This window comes from Ascidiella aspersa, chromosome 1 (genome assembly GCF_963924565.1).
Source record: "Ascidiella aspersa chromosome 1, kaAscAspe10.2, whole genome shotgun sequence".
Taxonomy (NCBI): Eukaryota; Metazoa; Chordata; class Ascidiacea; order Phlebobranchia; family Ascidiidae; genus Ascidiella; species Ascidiella aspersa.
The window spans coordinates 8,978,166-9,003,035 of NC_139447.1; the positions used below are offsets into that span (position 1 = coordinate 8,978,166).

The window sequence follows — 24,870 nt, forward strand, 5'->3', positions numbered from 1 at the left end:
TAAAACGTTTTCAGTCAGTACTGATATCGTCATCTGACGAACTTGTGAAAAAAGTTCAGTAACTTTCCGTTAAACCAAAGTCAGTAGCTGTTTGTGAATCTGTTCCTGTCTGATAAGATAAACGTTTCCTAATCGTGCAACGATACATCCTCAAACGAGCCTAAATTTATTCACACAACACCAAAACCTTACTCATAAACCAAAGCAAAAAGGTCGGTGCTAATCTTGCAGATGCCAATTGCTGCATTCTTCTCAATGTATTCTTTTCTGGCACTTACCGTATGGTTTTAACTGGAAGTCATTAACTTTCTCAGTGCATCTCAGAAGACGAGCCTCTCCGCCCCGTGTGCAAAAATAGCAGTATGTTTGTTATGCCGTAAAGGCGTAAACGGTTCTTGGCAACATGGGAAACTTAGTTGCCAACACGAACTTCTCACTTGGATTTCGTCCCCATTTTACAAAATTATGGAAAATTCACATTTACACAGATCCCATGATTTTTCATGGTGATTTGCCAATATAAAATAGGTTAAAATGTATTTTTATCTGACATGCAATGTTTGTAAAGAGAGCCAGTCAAGTTTTTTGAAAAACGATAATAAACAAACGTTAAAAAGTGTATGAATTAAATATGAGTCTGCAAAGTTAGTTAGGGCGCCTAATCTTGGCAATGTCTGCACAGCCAGCAATATGCTGCATAGTGACGCAATTCACCTTTCAGGATGTAAAGATTGAGCAGGGGCGTGTTAGATAAAGAAGAAATGGGAAAGATTCCTACGAGCAAAATTGGTGAAAATGCTGCTACTTGCAACAAACAACAAACGTTAAAAAGTGTATGAATTAAATATATTGGAAGGTTGTTTTTCGTACATGTGGTCGATATTAATGCCACAGTACCGGTAAGGCAAAAAATAAGATGAAATAAACTCACGAATTTAAAAGTTGGTCTCCATTCTAAATTCAATGCTGGTCCAACGCGCTTCACAGAGTGGGTGAGATCAAATTTAAACGACGAAAAACAAAACAAGCCAGGCAATATGCTGCAAGGGAAGAGTACCAGGAAATTATACAAAGTGAAGAGAAGAAACCTCTCCTCCTTGCAGATGTTGAGCAATAAGCCTCTTTCGCTCTAAACTGATTAAGGCAATAACATCCTTAAAAATCATATGGTAATTTTACTTGGCGCTCTAGTGTTTTGATTATTGCGGAAAGTTATACCATGAAATTCCCTTAGTAGGATATTAATCATAATGAAGAAAGCCATAGACTTACTCTTTCTTTCTATTAGAAGAAATATTCTGCAGGGAGCAGGAGAAAAACGCTGTGTGCAAAGGCTCGCCATATCTTCCAAACAGCATTAATGAAATGACCTAACTGTTAGTTTTATCGTCGAAAGTATTCTGTTTGGATAACCACATTTGGCCAACTTTTAGTTGACACACATGGCAGATGTACACATAGGCCTACTTTTTAAACAATTTCAGTGCTTTAAATTTCTACCATTTTTTGCTACAAGCATTAAACCCTGCCCTAAACAGACTGTGATATGTATTCAAATTACATTTTGTACTTGGTAGGCGAACATTTCTAATTAACAATGCTGTGTAAAAGCCCAAATATTCGCTCTATGTTCACCAATTGTATATTTCTGCTGTGATTGTAAAAATCTGAAGAGCTATAGTTCTGTCTTTCAAGTTGATTTATCGTGGCCGAGAATACACACAACTCCCTTGGGAACATGTTACTATTAAGACAAGTTTACGTTATCGCCTTGTTGTGCTTTTATATTATTATATGGGCCGAAAATTTATTTTCGGGACATATCTTGTTTTTGCCGCTATTCTTTTTTGGTTTCCTATGGTATGTTTCAGACCGAGTTTTGTCCGAAGCTTTATAGAAAAAGTAGACATCGTAGAACCTTCAAATTTTCAGACATGGCGTAGAGTGGTATGTAGGTGCTTTGTAAAAGTTTATGAGGCTGCACTCCCAGGGGCCTTTGCTTGGGGGGTAAAAACCTGAAATATTGCGTTTTAGCACTTTGTAGCTAACGACAGCCATCTAGCAGCAGAAAAACTTTCATACAGAATTCGTTCATATTCGCTTGCTTTGTCCAGCTCGCGTCGCGACGAGGCGGCTGCTGGCATCCCTGCTGCGCCCTATTGTCCCGCGCGTGCAACATTTGTGTTGGAAGTGGCTTGCCTAGTAAAACTATGCACATGCGACTTGCCTTTCATAAAGAGGCCTCTCTAAGTAAAAAAACCTATTGCTCTTACAACACAAAATATTTTACCACCGCAAATTTAAATGCGAATCCTACAGGCAGTGTACACATCTCTGTTAGCACATGTTGTAATTGTTGCACCATTCAAACATATCAACACCAGGTCTAAGCAAATATAATTATACAAGGGCCGCAACAACAAAAAGCTTAAGTTTAACGCATTCTTAACGACGACGTTACAAAGCTACGTCATAACATGGCGTCATAAATAAATAAATCTTGCGTTTATTGGATTTAAATTGGCAAAACTTTCAATATAAAACGTGGCTTATTAGGCACATAAACGTGTTTGCATATTGCTAAAAACTACAGATTTAAACTCTGTTTCAACAGTGATTGCTCAGACCAAGGCATGGTAAAAATTTACACAGTAAAAGTTGGAAAAAGTATAGCAAACCATAGACGTTAAATCATTTAGAGAGAATGAAAATATTGACTTTTTAAACATGCTAGCTGACCAAAATGTAATAACATGGCCGTAAGCATTATCTACGTAAATTTTTATTGATCAAATGTATGTTTCGATCATTTGCCAAAATCTACGCCATATTTGAACCCCCTTCGCTTCAAAGCCATAAGTTATTATATTATTATACACAACTTATAATTGTGTGTAGATATGTTGGATTGGAGTAACATACAGAACAGGTGCAAATAGCAAATATTCTCCAAATACGATGTTTCCAATATTCTCCAAATCGTATTTCATCGTATTGTCGCGGTAATACACAAAGAGGTAAGGCCGTGAATAAAGTTTCACCCACCGTACAATTAACGGAGGGAAGCATTTCGAGTAGGGATGTTCAAGGCAGAATATCGGCGACACATTTATAATGCTTGCTTTAAATGCGGCGTCAGCATTTTTTTGGGGCGACCAATTACTTCGCGATAAGCTTCGCCTAATAATTAAGTGTCAATAGGGTGTATTTACCGCCGCAAGTTTAAATGCGAAATCTTAAGGCAGTCTACGCCTCTCTGTTAGCACCTGTTGTGCATCTTGCTCCAACCAGCATACCAACATCAGGCCTAAACTTATCTAGCAAAACTTTCGATTTAATAGTTTGCGTATTAGGCACGTAATAGTGTTTTTCATATTGTTTGAAACGACAGATTTAAAGCCTGTTTTAACAGTGATTGCTCGGACCAAGCTATGGTAAAAAATTACCTAGTGAAAGTTTGCAAAAGTATAGCAAACCATAGGCGTTACCATTTTTAGTCTTTAGGAGAATGATAATATTTGATTTTCAAACACGTAAGCTGGTCAAAATTTAATGAAATGGCCATATGCATTATGTACGCAAATTCTATTTATCAAATATATGTTTCGATCATTCCCCAAATTCTACGCCATATTTGAACCACTTTCGCATCAAAGTGGGGAAGTTTTCGGCCCATATCTGTTTTTGCTTGCAGAAACAAGTTAAGGAAAATGAAAAACAAAATATGAAATATATAATATCAAATACACAATACAAAATATTAAAAAATAAAAAGTATAAAATAAAAAATAAAAAATAAAAATCAAAAAATGAATATGAAAAAATAAAAATTGAAAATAAATAAACAAATCAAATAAAATCAATTTAAAAAAAAAATTAAAACAAAATAAAAATAAAAATAAACACTAAGCCCTGAAAATATACCCCCTGACAAAATAAGCAACAACCGCACCCCCGTCTAGTTATAATTATATTTACTCAACTTTACTCGCTTGATACCTATATCCGAAAAAATGTGTATATAAAAAGTATTGACTGTTATCGTACATGTGGCAAGTGATAAAGGTGTGGAAATATATATTTAAAACCTGAAAATTACAAAAATATTATGGTAGTTTGTCTCAATGTAAATCCAATGGTGGTTGAGCAATTCTGCACGGAATGAATGCGCTTAAAAAAGCAAAATGAACTAGGCAATATGCTGCAAGGGTACAGTGGTAGGATTTTATTTGCAGGAAACTATACAAAATGAAGAGTAAACATTTTTTCCGCCTTGTAGAGATCGAACAACAAACCTCTTTCGCTCTTGAATGATAAAGGCAATAACAACCTTAAAAATATCATATAGCAATTTTAATGGCTCTAGTGTTTTGATTATTACAGGAAGTCAAACCAGAATATAACCTGAGTAGGATATTAATCATAATAAATCGCAAACGTGTCTAGTTATCCATTTTGTCACAGATTTTCATGTATTTTATTAGTGGGCGTTTCGACAATAGTTGGTTAAAAAGCTTTCAAAATTATTAAAATATATGATGTACATAAATTCTCTTTTGAAGATAATAATAAAACCAGTACTTGAAATTGCCCCTTAAGTTAATTAATATTTTTTTACAAAACCGCCTTAAACAACTTAAGTTTTAATAAATCAACACTAAATTTCTAAATAGTCGACAAATAGACAAATTGCTTTTTTTATATAAAAGTTACAGCTTGAAATCGCCCGCTTCCTTGCTCTGAAAAGTATTTACCACTTCCGTCAAAAAGGTAATATTATTTTTGTTGGTAAGCGAGTAATAACGCGAAATAGAATATCTGCGTTGGGAGAACATAACCTAAAAAGGTAGACTTTCAAGCGCTATATTTTTGTTATATTTCGACAGTAAAAAGAATTTGATTTTTTGGCAAACTGTCGCTTCAGACAAGTCTGTACGTGTTACAGTCACGTTCTTCGCTGATCATATGTTTTTGAAAAGTCAGAGTCATCGGCAATTGGGATGACTAAGACTTCCTCTCTCTCCAATGAACGTGAGTGACATTGAAGGGAAGTTTATGCTAAATATCGCATAAATAGCGACTTATGTTGAACATCTCTTCACTTGATTTGTTGCAAAGCAAAGACATCAAGGTAAGATGAAATCTTAACCGTTGTTGGAATGCGATGCGAAAATGAAGTCACTTCGAACTGCAAAGCTAGTTGTACGATGGCTGGGAAGGCTTTTGAGCCCTATATCGCTCTTCACTAAAAGCACTTCCAAGTGCATGCAGGTTTTGCCAGCTTTCAATGTCAAAGCGAGCGTAGCATGAGTTGTAGTTCTCATAAACGCTTTAGTTGTTCACTGAAGCTTACAAGCGCATGGAAGACGACACGCTCCTTTACCTGCTTTTGCTCAAAACTAACGCGTAGCCTACCTAGTGTTAAAGCTGTGATGTAATAACGTGGAAGTGGAAGCTCTGTTCGACGAGCTAAACAAATCATCGTAACTGTTTTTTTTATCATTATTGTGACATTTTCAGATGAACAAATTCCTTCTCTTGGCACTTCTCTTGGGGATCCTACTCCTCGCAGTTGAGAGCGGCGACGCTTTCTACTATCGTCGTCGTCGTCGGCGTGGTTGGATATTCGGGAGGCGCAGGTATTATGGTGATGCCGTAAAAGATGATGATGAAGTAGGCCTAAATGAAGAGCTTCAAGAGGGTAAGTTTTCAAAAATGCAATAAACGCCGCTTAATCCAAAATATAAACAAAATCTGAGTGTTCTAACAATGCTTATGATAGTTTGATTTTCGTATAAACGATATTTTTTGAAACTTGTTGAATAATGTAATACAGTTTTTCGTTCATGAGTGCCACATGATTGTAGATATTTTTGTGTTATTATCTTATTTGTTCTTCTAAATAGTAAAACCTCTAGCAATAATTCTAAAGTATTTAGTTTTATATGATTGATGAAATGAGTGTTGGCTAATTTATACTTGTTTACGTTTTTAGATAATTTGATTGAAGAGTAGTATATGCAGGTAAATATACCATTTTTCGACTTATTCACCTTTGAAATTATTCAATTTAGTATACTAAGGATAGGCCTAATAATTGCTTTTGAAAACATCGACCTATTTGTGTTTTCTTTTATTTTTTAGACGAAAAAGAAATCAGCGATTGGGGATTCACCATCTTCAAATATTTCGCCTTGATTCGTCGCAAAATAAAATTAAAAAACTTACTAAGAGATGTATTTTTTTCAGATGTAGCACAAATCACAGCATATAGAAATACAAAATATATATTCACCAAAAAATGATGTGTTTTTGCATGAGAAAAAAACTGAAAAATGTATATTATAAGCAGCGGTGGGATTCTGCCGGTTCGCACCGGTTCCATAGAACTGTCTCACGAAATTGTATGAGATCAGCGAACTGGTTAGCATGGAAACATATAATAAGACCTGCAAAACAATAGTAGCCTACTTTAAGCAGAAAAATGTATAAAACAAGTATTTAGACCAGACCTGGGCAACACGGCCCGCGGGCCGATCCGGCCCGCCAAGCAATTTAATCCGGCCCGTGGCTTTTTTTTTCTTAAAATACATAGGCTAAACGAAAACAATTGCAAGTTTCTACATGTTTGTTTGTATCGTTAACATTCTGTCGAGGGACGGATCTAGTCATGAACCCGGCAATTCTATTTTTAGCTTGTTTTATAAACTAAAAAGGAAAATGTTTACGCGTTTCGCGCGAATCTCTTTGCTTTTCCCGTATGATCCACGGGATTTTTTGGCATCTTTAAATACAAATCGCGTTCTTTGCACTGTCTCTCAAACGAAAGTTTAACAAACCTGGCCTAATATTTATATATTTTTTCCGCTTTGGCCCAAAGTATTCCGTCTTTGAAATATGAACGAAATTCCGACCGTTTTTTACTCGAAACATACCGATTCACATTTTGTCAACCTAATTTAGTTAATGCCATATTGTGAGTTTCTCCCGATTTATACCGTCTTTGCAATATGGCTGTTGTACCGCAAGTATAACACATCGGTAACTTAAAGCCTCAAAAAGCAAAAAAAAACATTATAAGTTTTTTGAGCAAAATGTTTACGTCTAATCTTAACTTTTGGTCAACGCGCCTCACAATTTGATAAACGCCATATCAAGCAAAGTTCATTTATTAACTGTGCTCAATTCGTGACGTCCCCCCTAAATCTAAATTAAAACTTGCACTTTAAAACAAATATAGTCGCATTTTTTTTTAGACGTTTTGTCGCCTTCTTTAATTTTGGCTTAAATGCACATTTCGCACAACTCCAAACGTACTGTAATAACAAGTTCGTTAGTTTATTTGATTTAGATCGTCATAGTATGACGTCATATTGTATGTATTTGAGATCCTATTTTGACCTGGCCCGCCAAAACATCTTAAGTTTCTCATACAGCCCGCGTGAAAAAATAATTGCCCACCCCTGATTTAGACCAACGACATAATAAGGGCGAATACGCAGTAGGCTAATATTCAGTACAGAATAATATCAAAATTGTCTAAATAAGACCTAAATCTGTCGGAATACGTCCTAAACATAATAGCATCGGAATATGGCCTAAATAGCTAAAATAACGCCTGAAAATGTATAGGTACTGGGTTGGGACAATCAAGGAACGTTGGTCTGGCATCGTTCGTTTTGCTGTTGAAGTTTTGACGCCCTAGATCAGACCTGGGCAAAATACGGTCCTCCAAGCCGTTTAATTTGGCCCGCTGCTCATTTTTCTTAAAATGAAAACCAGGGCGACTCACATGTTTCGTTGTAACATAAATAAACACTATTTCCTAGACGGATCTATAACCCCGCCACACTCCATTTTAGCCTGTTTTAAAGACTAAAATGGAAATTGTTTTCGCGTTTCGCGCGAATCTCTTTTGTTTTTCGCTAAGTTCCACGCGTTTTTGGGCGTCATTTTAGACAAAAGTCGCCCTTTGTACTGTGACTCTGTTAAACGAAAGTTTGTCAAACGTATTATATTCCGTCTTAAAAATATATAAACGACATTAGTACAACGGCCGTTTTCCAACCTCTGAAACAGCCTACCGAATCACATTTTGACAACCTAATTTAGTTAATTCCATTTTTTTGTTTTTCCCGATTTATACCGTTTTTGCAATATGTCAAATAGTATGGCAAACACATCGGCAACGTAAAGCCTCAAAAAGCGAAAAAGGCATTTTTCGTTTATTTGTGAAAATTTTAACGCGTTTTAACCTTGGGCTGCTCCATGAGTTAACGCCCCTGGCCACTTGGTTAATGACAACATATCAAAGAATTTACATATATTTTATCTGTGATCAATGTGTGACGCTCCCTCTAAATCCAAATTAAAACACTTTGAACCAAATACAGTCGCGATTCTTTGCGCTTGGCGCGATGTCTTGTCACCTTCAAATAGTCTACAGTTGTACATTTGCGCACAAATCCCAGCGTAATAACATGGTATTTAGCTTGGTTTATAGCGTCAAGTATGACGTCATATTACGTAAATTTGAGATCCTATTTTAGACCTGGTCCGGCACAACATTTTGTTTCGCATGCGGCCCGCGGTAAAAATATTTGTCCACCCCTTCCCGAGATTGACCGGCGCCATTAGAGCGCCGCTGTTTTGGCACCGAATTTTTGGCTCTATTAAGGCCCTTAGGGTTATTGGCGGGAAATCGGTGGGGTAAGAAAAAGGTTAGAGTGAAAATTTTTATTTGAGTTAGTGATGTACTTAGGAATAGGGTTAGGAGTTAGGTAAAGTGTTGTTTAGGCCTAATGCTGACCATTTAGATCTTATTCCCACCGATTTAAGACTTATTCCGATTTTATTAGGTATTACTCTTATTTTGGTTTTATTCCGACGTTGATGTTGGTCTTATTTCGGTTTTATGGCCTAAGTCTGTTAGCATTACTGGTTACTGTCAATGGATTTTTGCATCTATCCGATACACCGATTTTTAAGTGTTTTTTTTTTAAATGCAGTAGTCAAGTTTCAACGTAACGAATTGTTGTGTAATAAGTACAAGTATTCAGACGACTACTGAAAAATAGACTTTTTGTAACAGAACCGGCTAAAAACGATGCTTTTTTGTAACAGAACCGGCTGAAAAATATCAATTTTGTGATAGAACCGGCTGACAAAATATTTGAATCCCACCACTGATTATATGTATTTAAGATATAATTATATAAGTATATGCCAACTGTTAGGTTGAAGTACGATCAAGGTTGCATTCGAACCATGTTTAAAATTATAAACAACTCTGTTAATGTCATCTTTTTCACCGTTTACACAAAATGTTATTTCTATGGGTTTGTCCCCCTAAGCTGAATAGTGGCATTGTAAATGATAACTCTCATCAAATTTGTTTAATTACGTGCAAAAAGTAATCAAATCCATGATAATGTGTCACTCACGTTCATTGTAGTTAAGGGAAGTCTTAGTTATTTCAACTGCCCATCCTGGCTTTGCAAAAAATAAATATAAACAGCAATACACGTGACTGTGGCCAAATGGAATTAGCAATATTACTTGCCAATGTATGCTCTTTGTTTTGCAAGGTGACCAAGGTGATTTAAAATATTACTCGTGTAGTGTAACATACAATACGAGTGTTGTACTACGTAAAAAATTGAAAATACACTTTGGGTATGCTTTATTGCAAAAAAAACTTTTTAAAACGTTTCCATTCAGTACTGATATCGTCATCTGACGAACTTGTGAAAAAAGTTCAGTAGTTTTCCACTAAACCAAACTCAGTAGCTGTTTGTGAATCTGTTCCTGTCTGATAAGATAAACGTTTCCTAATCGTGTAACGATACATCCTCAAACGAGCCTAAATTTATTTACTCAACACCAAAACCTTACTCATAAACCAAAGCAAAGGTCGGTGCTAATCTAGCAGATGCAAATTGCAGCATTTTTCTCAATGTATTTTTTTCTTGCACTTACCGTGTGGTTTAAACTGGAAGTCATTAACTTTCTCATTGCATCTCAGAAGACGAGTCTCTCCGCCCCGTGGGCAAAAATAGCAGTATGTTTGTTATGCCGTAAAGGCGTAAACCGTTCTTGGCAATATGGGAAACTTAGTTGCCAACACGAACTTGTCACTTGGATTTCGCCCCCATTTTACATAATTATGGAAAATTCACATTTACACAGACCCATGATTTTTCATGGTGATTTGCCAATATAAAATAGATTAAAATGTAATTTATCTGACATGCAATGTTTGTAAAGAGAGACAAGTTTTTTGAAAAACGAAAATAAACAAACGTTAAAAGGTGTATGAATTAAATATATTGGAAGGTTGTTTTTCGTACATGTGGTCGATATTAATGCCACAGTACCGGTAAGACAAAAAATAAGATAAAATAAACTCATAAATTAAAAAGTTTGTCTCTATTCAATGCTTGTCCAACGCGCTTCACAGAGTGGGTGAGATCAAATTTAAACGACAAAAAACAAAACAAGCCAGGCAATATGCTGCAAGGGCAGAGTACCGGGAAACTATACAAAGTGAAGAGAAGAAACCTCTCCTCCTTGCAGATTTTGAGCAATAAACCTCTTTCGCTCTAAACTGATTAAGGCAATAACATCCTTAAAAATCATATGGTAATTTTACTTGGCGCTCTAGTGTTTTGATTATTGCGGAAAGTTATAGCATTGGATTCCTTTAGTGGGATATTAATCATAATGAAGAAAGCCATAGGCTTATTCTTTCTTTCTATTAGGAGAAGTATTTTGTAGGGAGCAGGAGAAAAACGCTGTGTGCAAAGGCTCACCATATCTTCCGAACGACATTAATGAAATGACCTAATTGTTAGTTTTGTCTTCGAAAGCATTCTGTTTGGTGAACCACATTTGGCCAACTTTCATACATATTTTAATATTTCGCGTTTCCACTTTAGTTGTTTTGGGGAGAGCTTACAGATTTTCATGTATTTTATTAGTGGGCGTTTCGACAATAGTTGGTTTAAAAAGCTTTCAAAATTATAAAAATGTATGATGTGCATAGTATTTTCTTTTGAAGATAATAGTAAAACCAGTACTTGAAATTGCCCTTCAGTTAGTTAATAATTTTTTTACAAAACCGCCCTAAACAAACTATGTTTTAATAAATCAACACTAAATTTCCAAATTAGTCGACAAATTGCTTTTTTTTTATAAAAGTAACAGCTTGAAATTGTCCGCTTCCTTGCTTTGAAAAGTATGTAACACTGCCGTTAAAAACTTAATATTATTTGATTTTTTTTGTAAAATTTCGGAGGGCGTCAAAAATTGGCCCGAGTCTGCAAGTTAGTTAGAGCGCCTAATCTTGGCAATGTCTGCACAGCCAGCAATATGCTGCATAATGACGCAATTCACCTTTCAGGATGTAAAGATTGAGCAGGGGCGTGTTAGATAAAGAAGAAATGGGAAAGATTCCTACGAGCAAAATTGGTGAAAATGCTGCTACTTGCAACCACGAGCAAAAGCACCAAGACAATATGCTGTAAAGATAATCTGCAAGGATTTGTTTTGCAGGAAATTATGTTCAAAGAAGAGAAGAAAATTCCTCCTTGGTGCAGAGTTGAGGAATGAACTTCCTCTTCTCTTTCATGATATAGTCATACTTACGCCCTTGAGTTGTCATTCTAGGAAGTAATTCTAGAGGACTTCCCCAGAAGGTTGTTATGATACATACCGAAAGAGAGAAAAAAGTATTTGAAGCAAAATAGAAAAGCGACGCCTTTTCAATACGACAACGGCTCCATATTTATTCCGCCGATTTAGTAAAATACAAAATTTCCCACCATTAGATATAACATAAAACAAAAAACAATGATTGGTCTTATGACTCTATTAAATTGAGTATGAAGGAACTTTATTTGAGGCAGCATTGCTTCTTAATGAAAGGCTCTCAACACTTGTGATCCTCCGCGTAGCTTTGAGAAATATACTTATACAACGTCACAGGACGACCTCTAACCATAATAAAAAGCACAACTTTGAGTTTATTTGGCTTATATTATAAGCATTATAGTGGCCCCATATTTCTATCCTCCACCCCCTGATGTTTGATACATCCTGATTTAGAATATTGAAAAACCATTTGGGCAAAGTGCTTAGCAAGTTTGAGTATGAAAGTTCGTGATAATTTTTGTTACTTTTTTTTTTAAAGTATGACATGTTAGACCATGATCATCTATTTTGCATGTACATTTTGTAAGTTTTTGGAAAACACTACCTTAAAAATCAACAACCTAATGTTGCCTTCTTCTCGCGGTTGTGTGCTGCATCATTTTCACCAATTTTGCTCGGAGGAATCCTATTTCTTCTTTATTTAACACTCCCCTCCTCAATCTTTACATCCTGGAAGTTAAATTGCGTCATTTTGCAGCATATTGCCGGCTATGCAGACATAAGATTGAGCGCTCTAACTTTATTGCTGACTTGGGCCAATATTTTGGGGCATTCCGAGCAATAACAGCAGAACATCTCTGTAATATTGCCTAAACTTGTAATGCGGAAGATCAGGAGCCTTTAATTTTCCTATATTTAAAAAAAAATTAGCAAATGTATTAAGATGGAATTATCAATATTACTTGCCAATGTATGCTCTTTGTTTTGCAAGGTGGCCAAGGTGATTTAAAATATTACGCGTGTAGTGTAACATGCAATACGAGTGTTGTATTACGTAAAAAATTGGAAATACACTTTGAGTATGCTTTATTGCAAAAAAAACTTTTTAAAACGTTTTCAGTCAGTACTGATATCGTCATCTGACGAACTTGTGAAAAAAGTTCAGTAACTTTCCGTTAAACCAAAGTCAGTAGCTGTTTGTGAATCTGTTCCTGTCTGATAAGATAAACGTTTCCTAATCGTGCAACGATACATCCTCAAACGAGCCTAAATTTATTCACACAACACCAAAACCTTACTCATAAACCAAAGCAAAAAGGTCGGTGCTAATCTTGCAGATGCCAATTGCTGCATTCTTCTCAATGTATTCTTTTCTGGCACTTACCGTATGGTTTTAACTGGAAGTCATTAACTTTCTCAGTGCATCTCAGAAGACGAGCCTCTCCGCCCCGTGTGCAAAAATAGCAGTATGTTTGTTATGCCGTAAAGGCGTAAACGGTTCTTGGCAACATGGGAAACTTAGTTGCCAACACGAACTTCTCACTTGGATTTCGTCCCCATTTTACAAAATTATGGAAAATTCACATTTACACAGATCCCATGATTTTTCATGGTGATTTGCCAATATAAAATAGGTTAAAATGTATTTTTATCTGACATGCAATGTTTGTAAAGAGAGCCAGTCAAGTTTTTTGAAAAACGATAATAAACAAACGTTAAAAAGTGTATGAATTAAATATGAGTCTGCAAAGTTAGTTAGGGCGCCTAATCTTGGCAATGTCTGCACAGCCAGCAATATGCTGCATAGTGACGCAATTCACCTTTCAGGATGTAAAGATTGAGCAGGGGCGTGTTAGATAAAGAAGAAATGGGAAAGATTCCTACGAGCAAAATTGGTGAAAATGCTGCTACTTGCAACAAACAACAAACGTTAAAAAGTGTATGAATTAAATATATTGGAAGGTTGTTTTTCGTACATGTGGTCGATATTAATGCCACAGTACCGGTAAGGCAAAAAATAAGATGAAATAAACTCACGAATTTAAAAGTTGGTCTCCATTCTAAATTCAATGCTGGTCCAACGCGCTTCACAGAGTGGGTGAGATCAAATTTAAACGACGAAAAACAAAACAAGCCAGGCAATATGCTGCAAGGGAAGAGTACCAGGAAATTATACAAAGTGAAGAGAAGAAACCTCTCCTCCTTGCAGATGTTGAGCAATAAGCCTCTTTCGCTCTAAACTGATTAAGGCAATAACATCCTTAAAAATCATATGGTAATTTTACTTGGCGCTCTAGTGTTTTGATTATTGCGGAAAGTTATACCATGAAATTCCCTTAGTAGGATATTAATCATAATGAAGAAAGCCATAGACTTACTCTTTCTTTCTATTAGAAGAAATATTCTGCAGGGAGCAGGAGAAAAACGCTGTGTGCAAAGGCTCGCCATATCTTCCAAACAGCATTAATGAAATGACCTAACTGTTAGTTTTATCGTCGAAAGTATTCTGTTTGGATAACCACATTTGGCCAACTTTTAGTTGACACACATGGCAGATGTACACATAGGCCTACTTTTTAAACAATTTCAGTGCTTTAAATTTCTACCATTTTTTGCTACAAGCATTAAACCCTGCCCTAAACAGACTGTGATATGTATTCAAATTACATTTTGTACTTGGTAGGCGAACATTTCTAATTAACAATGCTGTGTAAAAGCCCAAATATTCGCTCTATGTTCACCAATTGTATATTTCTGCTGTGATTGTAAAAATCTGAAGAGCTATAGTTCTGTCTTTCAAGTTGATTTATCGTGGCCGAGAATACACACAACTCCCTTGGGAACATGTTACTATTAAGACAAGTTTACGTTATCGCCTTGTTGTGCTTTTATATTATTATATGGGCCGAAAATTTATTTTCGGGACATATCTTGTTTTTGCCGCTATTCTTTTTTGGTTTCCTATGGTATGTTTCAGACCGAGTTTTGTCCGAAGCTTTATAGAAAAAGTAGACATCGTAGAACCTTCAAATTTTCAGACATGGCGTAGAGTGGTATGTAGGTGCTTTGTAAAAGTTTATGAGGCTGCACTCCCAGGGGCCTTTGCTTGGGGGGTAAAAACCTGAAATATTGCGTTTTAGCACTTTGTAGCTAACGACAGCCATCTAGCAGCAGAAAAACTTTCATACAGAATTCGTTCATATTCGCTTGCTTTGTCCAGCTCGCGTCGCGACGAGGCGGCTGCTGGCATCCCTGCTGCGCCCTATTGTCCCGCGCGTGCAACATTTGTGTTGGAAGTGGCTTGCCTAGTAAAACTATGCACATGCGACTTGCCTTTCATAAAGAGGCCTCTCTAAGTAAAAATACCTATTGCTCTTACAACACAAAATATTTTACCACCGCAAATTTAAATGCGAATCCTACAGGCAGTGTACACATCTCTGTTAGCACATGTTGTAATTGTTGCACCATTCAAACATATCAACACCAGGTCTAAGCAAATATAATTATACAAGGGCCGCAACAACAAAAAGCTTAAGTTTAACGCATTCTTAACGACGACGTTACAAAGCTACGTCATAACATGGCGTCATAAATAAATAAATCTTGCGTTTATTGGATTTAAATTGGCAAAACTTTCAATATAAAACGTGGCTTATTAGGCACATAAACGTGTTTGCATATTGCTAAAAACTACAGATTTAAACTCTGTTTCAACAGTGATTGCTCAGACCAAGGCATGGTAAAAATTTACACAGTAAAAGTTGGAAAAAGTATAGCAAACCATAGACGTTAAATCATTTAGAGAGAATGAAAATATTGACTTTTTAAACATGCTAGCTGACCAAAATGTAATAACATGGCCGTAAGCATTATCTACGTAAATTTTTATTGATCAAATGTATGTTTCGATCATTTGCCAAAATCTACGCCATATTTGAACCCCCTTCGCTTCAAAGCCATAAGTTATTATATTATTATACACAACTTATAATTGTGTGTAGATATGTTGGATTGGAGTAACATACAGAACAGGTGCAAATAGCAAATATTCTCCAAATACGATGTTTCCAATATTCTCCAAATCGTATTTCATCGTATTGTCGCGGTAATACACAAAGAGGTAAGGCCGTGAATAAAGTTTCACCCACCGTACAATTAACGGAGGGAAGCATTTCGAGTAGGGATGTTCAAGGCAGAATATCGGCGACACATTTATAATGCTTGCTTTAAATGCGGCGTCAGCATTTTTTTGGGGCGACCAATTACTTCGCGATAAGCTTCGCCTAATAATTAAGTGTCAATAGGGTGTATTTACCGCCGCAAGTTTAAATGCGAAATCTTAAGGCAGTCTACGCCTCTCTGTTAGCACCTGTTGTGCATCTTGCTCCAACCAGCATACCAACATCAGGCCTAAACTTATCTAGCAAAACTTTCGATTTAATAGTTTGCGTATTAGGCACGTAATAGTGTTTTTCATATTGTTTGAAACGACAGATTTAAAGCCTGTTTTAACAGTGATTGCTCGGACCAAGCTATGGTAAAAAATTACCTAGTGAAAGTTTGCAAAAGTATAGCAAACCATAGGCGTTACCATTTTTAGTCTTTAGGAGAATGATAATATTTGATTTTCAAACACGTAAGCTGGTCAAAATTTAATGAAATGGCCATATGCATTATGTACGCAAATTCTATTTATCAAATATATGTTTCGATCATTCCCCAAATTCTACGCCATATTTGAACCACTTTCGCATCAAAGTGGGGAAGTTTTCGGCCCATATCTGTTTTTGCTTGCAGAAACAAGTTAAGGAAAATGAAAAACAAAATATGAAATATATAATATCAAATACACAATACAAAATATTAAAAAATAAAAAGTATAAAATAAAAAATAAAAAATAAAAATTAAAAAATGAATATGAAAAAATAAAAATTGAAAATAAATAAATAAATCAAATAAAATCAATTTAAAAAAAAAATTAAAACAAAATAAAAATAAAAATAAACACTAAGCCCTGAAAATATACCCCCTGACAAAATAAGCAACAACCGCACCCCCGTCTAGTTATAATTATATTTACTCAACTTTACTCGCTTGATACCTATATCCGAAAAAATGTGTATATAAAAAGTATTGACTGTTATCGTACATGTGGCAAGTGATAAAGGTGTGGAAATATATATTTAAAACCTGAAAATTACAAAAATATTATGGTAGTTTGTCTCAATGTAAATCCAATGGTGGTTGAGCAATTCTGCACGGAATGAATGCGCTTAAAAAAGCAAAATGAACTAGGCAATATGCTGCAAGGGTACAGTGGTAGGATTTTATTTGCAGGAAACTATACAAAATGAAGAGTAAACATTTTTTCCGCCTTGTAGAGATCGAACAACAAACCTCTTTCGCTCTTGAATGATAAAGGCAATAACAACCTTAAAAATATCATATAGCAATTTTAATGGCTCTAGTGTTTTGATTATTACAGGAAGTCAAACCAGAATATAACCTGAGTAGGATATTAATCATAATAAATCGCAAACGTGTCTAGTTATCCATTTTGTCACAGATTTTCATGTATTTTATTAGTGGGCGTTTCGACAATAGTTGGTTAAAAAGCTTTCAAAATTATTAAAATATATGATGTACATAAATTCTCTTTTGAAGATAATAATAAAACCAGTACTTGAAATTGCCCCTTAAGTTAATTAATATTTTTTTACAAAACCGCCTTAAACAACTTAAGTTTTAATAAATCAACACTAAATTTCTAAATAGTCGACAAATAGACAAATTGCTTTTTTTATATAAAAGTTACAGCTTGAAATCGCCCGCTTCCTTGCTCTGAAAAGTATTTACCACTTCCGTCAAAAAGGTAATATTATTTTTGTTGGTAAGCGAGTAATAACGCGAAATAGAATATCTGCGTTGGGAGAACATAACCTAAAAAGGTAGACTTTCAAGCGCTATATTTTTGTTATATTTCGACAGTAAAAAGAATTTGATTTTTTGGCAAACTGTCGCTTCAGACAAGTCTGTACGTGTTACAGTCACGTTCTTCGCTGATCATATGTTTTTGAAAAGTCAGAGTCATCGGCAATTGGGATGACTAAGACTTCCTCTCTCTCCAATGAACGTGAGTGACATTGAAGGGAAGTTTATGCTAAATATCGCATAAATAGCGACTTATGTTGAACATCTCTTCACTTGATTTGTTGCAAAGCAAAGACATCAAGGTAAGACGAAATCTTAACCGTTGTTGGAATGCGATGCGAAAATGAAGTCACTTCGAACTGCAAAGCTAGTTGTACGATGGCTGGGAAGGCTTTTGAGCCCTATATCGCTCTTCACTAAAAGCACTTCCAAGTGCATGCAGGTTTTGCCAGCTTTCAATGTCAAAGCGAGCGTAGCATGAGTTGTAGTTCTCATAAACGCTTTAGTTGTTCACTGAAGCTTACAAGCGCATGGAAGACGACACGCTCCTTTACCTGCTTTTGCTCAAAACTAACGCGTAGCCTACCTAGTGTTAAAGCTGTGATGTAATAACGTGGAAGTGGAAGCTCTGTTCGACGAGCTAAACAAATCATCGTAACTGTTTTTTTTATCATTATTGTGACATTTTCAGATGAACAAATTCCTTCTCTTGGCACTTCTCTTGGGGATCCTACTCCTCGCAGTTGAGAGCGGCGACGCTTTCTACTATCGTCGTCGTCGTCGGCGTGGTTGGATATTCGGGAGGCGCAGGTATTATGGTGATGCCGTAAAAGATGATGATGAAGTAGGCCTACATGAAGAGCTTCAAGAGGGTAAGTTTTCAAAAATGCAATAAACGCCGCTTAATCCAAAATATAAACAAAATCTGAGTGTTCTAACAATGCTTATGATAGTTTGATTTTCGTATAAACGATATTTTTTGAAACTTGTTGAATAATGTAATACAGTTTTTCGTTCATGAGTGCCACATGATTGTAGATATTTTTGTGTTATTATCTTATTTGTTCTTCTAAATAGTAAAACCTCTAGCAATAATTCTAAAGTATTTAGTTTTATATGATTGATGAAATGAGTGTTGGCTAATTTATACTTGTTTACGTTTTTAGATAATTTGATTGAAGAGTAGTATATGCAGGTAAATATACCATTTTTCGACTTATTCACCTTTGAAATTATTCAATTTAGTATACTAAGGATAGGCCTAATAATTGCTTTTGAAAACATCGACCTATTTGTGTTTTCTTTTATTTTTTAGACGAAAAAGAAATCAGCGATTGGGGATTCACCATCTTCAAATATTTCGCCTTGATTCGTCGCAAAATAAAATTAAAAAACTTACTAAGAGATGTATTTTTTTCAGATGTAGCACAAATCACAGCATATAGAAATACAAAATATATATTTACCAAAAAATGATGTGTTTTTGCATGAGAAAAAAACTGAAAAATGTATATTATAAGCAGCGGTGGGATTCTGCCGGTTCGCACCGGTTCCATAGAACTGTCTCACGAAATTGTATGAGATCAGCGAACTGGTTAGCATGGAAACATATAATAAGACCTGCAAAACAATAGTAGCCTACTTTAAGCAGAAAAATGTATAAAACAAGTATTTAGACCAGACCTGGGCAACACGGCCCGCGGGCCGATCCGGCCCGCCAAGCAATTTAATCCGGCCCGTGGCTTTTTTTTTCTTAAAATACATAGGCTAAACGAAAACAATTGCAAGTTTCTACATGTTTGTTTGTATCGTTAACATTCTGTCGAGGGACGGATCTAGTCATGAACCCGGCAATTCTATTTTTAGCTTGTTTTATAAACTAAAAAGGAAAATGTTTACGCGTTTCGCGCGAATCTCTTTGCTTTTCCCGTATGATCCACGGGATTTTTTGGCATCTTTAAATACAAATCGCGTTCTTTGCACTGTCTCTCAAACGAAAGTTTAACAAACCTGGCCTAATATTTATATATTTTTTCCGCTTTGGCCCAAAGTATTCCGTCTTTGAAATATGAACGAAATTCCGACCGTTTTTTACTCGAAACATACCGATTCACATTTTGTCAACCTAATTTAGTTAATGCCATATTGTGAGTTTCTCCCGATTTATACCGTCTTTGCAATATGGCTGTTGTACCGCAAGTATAACACATCGGTAACTTAAAGCCTCAAAAAGCAAAAAAAAACATTATAAGTTTTTTGAGCAAAATGTTTACGTCTAATCTTAACTTTTGGTCAACGCGCCTCACAATTTGATAAACGCCATATCAAGCAAAGTTCATTTATTAACTGTGCTCAATTCGTGACGTCCCCCCTAAATCTAAATTAAAACTTGCACTTTAAAACAAATATAGTCGCATTTTTTTTTAGACGTTTTGTCGCCTTCTTTAATTTTGGCTTAAATGCACATTTCGCACAACTCCAAACGTACTGTAATAACAAGTTCGTTAGTTTATTTGATTTAGATCGTCATAGTATGACGTCATATTGTATGTATTTGAGATCCTATTTTGACCTGGCCCGCCAAAACATCTTAAGTTTCTCATACAGCCCGCGTGAAAAAATAATTGCCCACCCCTGATTTAGACCAACGACATAATAAGGGCGAATACGCAGTAGGCTAATATTCAGTACAGAATAATATCAAAATTGTCTAAATAAGACCTAAATCTGTCGGAATACGTCCTAAACATAATAGCATCGGAATATGGCCTAAATAGCTAAAATAACGCCTGAAAATGTATAGGTACTGGGTTGGGACAATCAAGGAACGTTGGTCTGGCATCGTTCGTTTTGCTGTTGAAGTTTTGACGCCCTAGATCAGACCTGGGCAAAATACAGTCCTCCAAGCCGTTTAATTTGGCCCGCTGCTCATTTTTCTTAAAATGAAAACCAGGGCGACTCACATGTTTCGTTGTAACATAAATAAACACTATTTCCTAGACGGATCTATAACCCCGCCACACTCCATTTTAGCCTGTTTTAAAGACTAAAATGGAAATTGTTTTCGCGTTTCGCGCGAATCTCTTTTGTTTTTCGCTAAGTTCCACGCGTTTTTGGGCGTCATTTTAGACAAAAGTCGCCCTTTGTACTGTGACTCTGTTAAACGAAAGTTTGTCAAACGTATTATATTCCGTCTTAAAAATATATAAACGACATTAGTACAACGGCCGTTTTCCAACCTCTGAAACAGCCTACCGAATCACATTTTGACAACCTAATTTAGTTAATTCCATTTTTTTGTTTTTCCCGATTTATACCGTTTTTGCAATATGTCAAATAGTATGGCAAACACATCGGCAACGTAAAGCCTCAAAAAGCGAAAAAGGCATTTTTCGTTTATTTGTGAAAATTTTAACGCGTTTTAACCTTGGGCTGCTCCATGAGTTAACGCCCCTGGCCACTTGGTTAATGACAACATATCAAAGAATTTACATATATTTTATCTGTGATCAATGTGTGACGCTCCCTCTAAATCCAAATTAAAACACTTTGAACCAAATACAGTCGCGATTCTTTGCGCTTGGCGCGATGTCTTGTCACCTTCAAATAGTCTACAGTTGTACATTTGCGCACAAATCCCAGCGTAATAACATGGTATTTAGCTTGGTTTATAGCGTCAAGTATGACGTCATATTACGTAAATTTGAGATCCTATTTTAGACCTGGTCCGGCACAACATTTTGTTTCGCATGCGGCCCGCGGTAAAAATATTTGTCCACCCCTTCCCGAGATTGACCGGCGCCATTAGAGCGCCGCTGTTTTGGCACCGAATTTTTGGCTCTATTAAGGCCCTTAGGGTTATTGGCGGGAAATCGGTGGGGTAAGAAAAAGGTTAGAGTGAAAATTTTTATTTGAGTTAGTGATGTACTTAGGAATAGGGTTAGGAGTTAGGTAAAGTGTTGTTTAGGCCTAATGCTGACCATTTAGATCTTATTCCCACCGATTTAAGACTTATTCCGATTTTATTAGGTATTACTCTTATTTTGGTTTTATTCCGACGTTGATGTTGGTCTTATTTCGGTTTTATGGCCTAAGTCTGTTAGCATTACTGGTTACTGTCAATGGATTTTTGCATCTATCCGATACACCGATTTTTAAGTGTTTTTTTTTTAAATGCAGTAGTCAAGTTTCAACGTAACGAATTGTTGTGTAATAAGTACAAGTATTCAGACGACTACTGAAAAATAGACTTTTTGTAACAGAACCGGCTAAAAACGATGCTTTTTTGTAACAGAACCGGCTGAAAAATATCAATTTTGTGATAGAACCGGCTGACAAAATATTTGAATCCCACCACTGATTATATGTATTTAAGATATAATTATATAAGTATATGCCAACTGTTAGGTTGAAGTACGATCAAGGTTGCATTCGAACCATGTTTAAAATTATAAACAACTCTGTTAATGTCATCTTTTTCACCGTTTACACAAAATGTTATTTCTAACAGTTTGTCCCCCTAAGCTGAATAGTGGCATTGTAAATGATAACTCTCATCAAATTTGTTTAATTACGTGCAAAAAGTAATCAAATCCATGATAATGTGTCACTCACGTTCATTGTAGTTAAGGGAAGTCTTAGTTATTTCAACTGCCCATCCTGGCTTTGCAAAAAATAAATATAAACAGCAATACACGTGACTCTAACGCGTTCATTCAGTTTAACCTATTGTAAAGCGCAGGACCGGATTAAGGTTTTCATGGACCTGGGGCTGTATGGTAGTCAGAGGCCTATGGGTCTATTTTCATTCTGTTTACTGTACCAGCCACAATTAATATAAAATAACACTGCTTTATTCACCTATCAAACAGATTCAATTAACATGTTTTCATAGCTTTACATAAAGCAATGCTGTCGATAACTTCATAGCTGTCTATTTTTTCCAAAATCTCGTTTTTAATACATAGTGGAGCTAAGAAATGCAACCTGTTTTGGCCCATAGAGTAGACAGGGGTCGGCAACCCTTTTCTAGTCACGGGCCAAAACCAAACTCAGAAGATTTATGCGGTTCTCACAAAAAAAGCAGAATATAAAAATTCTTAACAAAATATATGTCCTATATTGTTGTATACGTTTTCCGTTGTTTCGTGACGCACTTTTTTCACGGCGCAACGGTGATGAAGCACTGATCTAGTCCAAAGACAGCATTAAAGGATGGTCATTCGCGCAAAGCGCGAAATTTTTTGCAATTACGTAGTTAAAACAGTCAAAAAGTATGTGAAATGGACTCTGTCTAATTTGCCAAAGAGGCGGCTGGCCGGATGAATTACATTCGCGGGCTGTAGGTTGCCGACCCCTGGAGTAGACGAACGCATTTTGATACTCTTTTAAGGACCGAAAATAAGCGTTCGCCTAAACAATTAGTAAGCATTAGATAAAAGCTTAATGCAATAGACACGTTAGAAAACGCATACATGAACTCATCTTTCCTAACAAATCTAAACATTTGAGCTCCTTTGCTACTTTCTACGTTAAAATGGTGTTCTTTTAGCAGTAAAGAAGAATGAATCATCTCTTCAGGCAGTGATTTTTCCAGATCATCTGGTTTAATTAGGCACACTCTCTAATATTTTGGCACACTCTTTAATATTACAGGTAGATTTAGTATATAGTTCCGCCAGAAACGGAAAAAGCAAACAAGAGTCTTCTTTAAATCTGTTTGGTTGGTCAGGTGATGTGTTTCCAGATTTATCCTCGCTCACCAATCGCACTTTTTCTCTTTTCGAGATTCTTGCTTTTTCCCAACCACTTTTGTATTTTTTCATATTTTAGTCCTATGTGTAATTTAACATGAAACATGACTTCGTCAAACCTTTTACTTACATCACATTCTAAAATGTTTTTGTAACACTCCTCTGCACAACAAATTTTTTTAATGTGGCCTATGAGGCTTGTTACCTTACGATGCATGCTGGCACAACATCGAAATTATTATTTGAAACATTCACGATTTTTTAGGTATTGTCACAGTCTGGCTGAGCTAAACCTAACTTAAGGTAGCTCATTGTGGTTTGTTGATAACTTCGGTTAGTCATATTTGATAACTTCGGTTAGTCATATTAAGTTGTTAACGGTGGGCCTATTTTTGTTGGTGGGCCTGGGGCTGCAGCCCCCTCAGCCCCCGCCTTAATCCGCCCCTGGTTAGGGTACATGTCAGATAAAAATACATTTTAACTTTATATTGGCAAATCAATAGAAAAATAAACATGGGAAATTAGCTGTGTGAATGTGAATTTCCCACATGTTAAATGGGTGCGAAATCCAAGTGACAAGTTAGTGTTGGCGACTAAATATTCGATGAAAAGGTTTTTTGCATAATTAACATACTGCTAATTTTGCACACGGGACAGAGAGGACTCGTCTTATAACTTCCAGTCTAAACCATACGGTATGTGCTAGAAAAGGATACATTGAGAATAATGCTGCAATTTGCAGCTGCAAGATTAGCACCGACCTTTGTTTTGCTAAACGCTTTACTCGGCAATGTTCGGTTTAAGAGTAAGGTCTGAGCGTTGTGTAAACCGATTTAGGCTCGTGTAAGGATGTATCGTTGCACAATTAGGAAACGTCTTTTTGGACAGGAACAGATTAAAAAAAAACAGCTTCTATGTTACTAAATTATCAACAAACTGAAAAATGATTTCTTCAATAACCTCAAATTCAACTCTATAAACAATCTTTTTGAATTCGTGACAATGCATTTCTCGGATTAAACAATGGCCGGAAAAATAGTAATTAAAAAATGCAATGAAAGTTCTTTTCGCCTTTTCAAAAGCCTTTCGAAAAGGGACTTAATTATTACGGAAATTTAAAATTTGTAACAGTAGGCCTACGTTCGTTTTTCCTTGGGCAGTTGAAAACTAATAAAATGGTCAAAAATACTTTACTATGTTGATGTGATCAAATTAAAATAACGAACAAAGCTAAAGCACTACGGCAATATGCTGTAAAGACAATCTGCAAGGATTTGTTTTGCAGGAAATTATGCTCAAAGAAGAGAAGAAAATTCCTCCTTGGCGCAGAGTTGAGGAATGAACTTCCTCTTCTCTTTCATGATTTAGTCATACTTACGCTTTTGTGTTGTTGTTATTCTAGGAAGTAATACTGAAGGACTTCCTCAGAGGGGTGTTATGATACATAACGAAAGAGAGAAAAAGGTATTTCAAGCAAAAAAGCAGAGCGACGCCTTTTCAATACGATAACTGCCTCATCTTATTTCCGCC

At 35.9% G+C, this 24,870-nt stretch overlaps 1 long non-coding RNA gene across 1 annotated transcript; it reads left to right on the top strand.

The window, feature by feature from the left end:
* Window positions 1-5,083: 5,083 nt before the first annotated feature.
* Window positions 5,084-6,234, top strand: LOC146167096 (uncharacterized). The gene is made up of 4 exons (XR_014494689.1): window positions 5,084-5,131; window positions 5,521-5,701; window positions 5,996-6,024; window positions 6,145-6,234. It is a non-coding gene; the product is annotated as an uncharacterized LOC146167096 (long non-coding RNA).
* The last annotated feature ends 18,636 nt before the right edge of the window (window positions 6,235-24,870 follow it).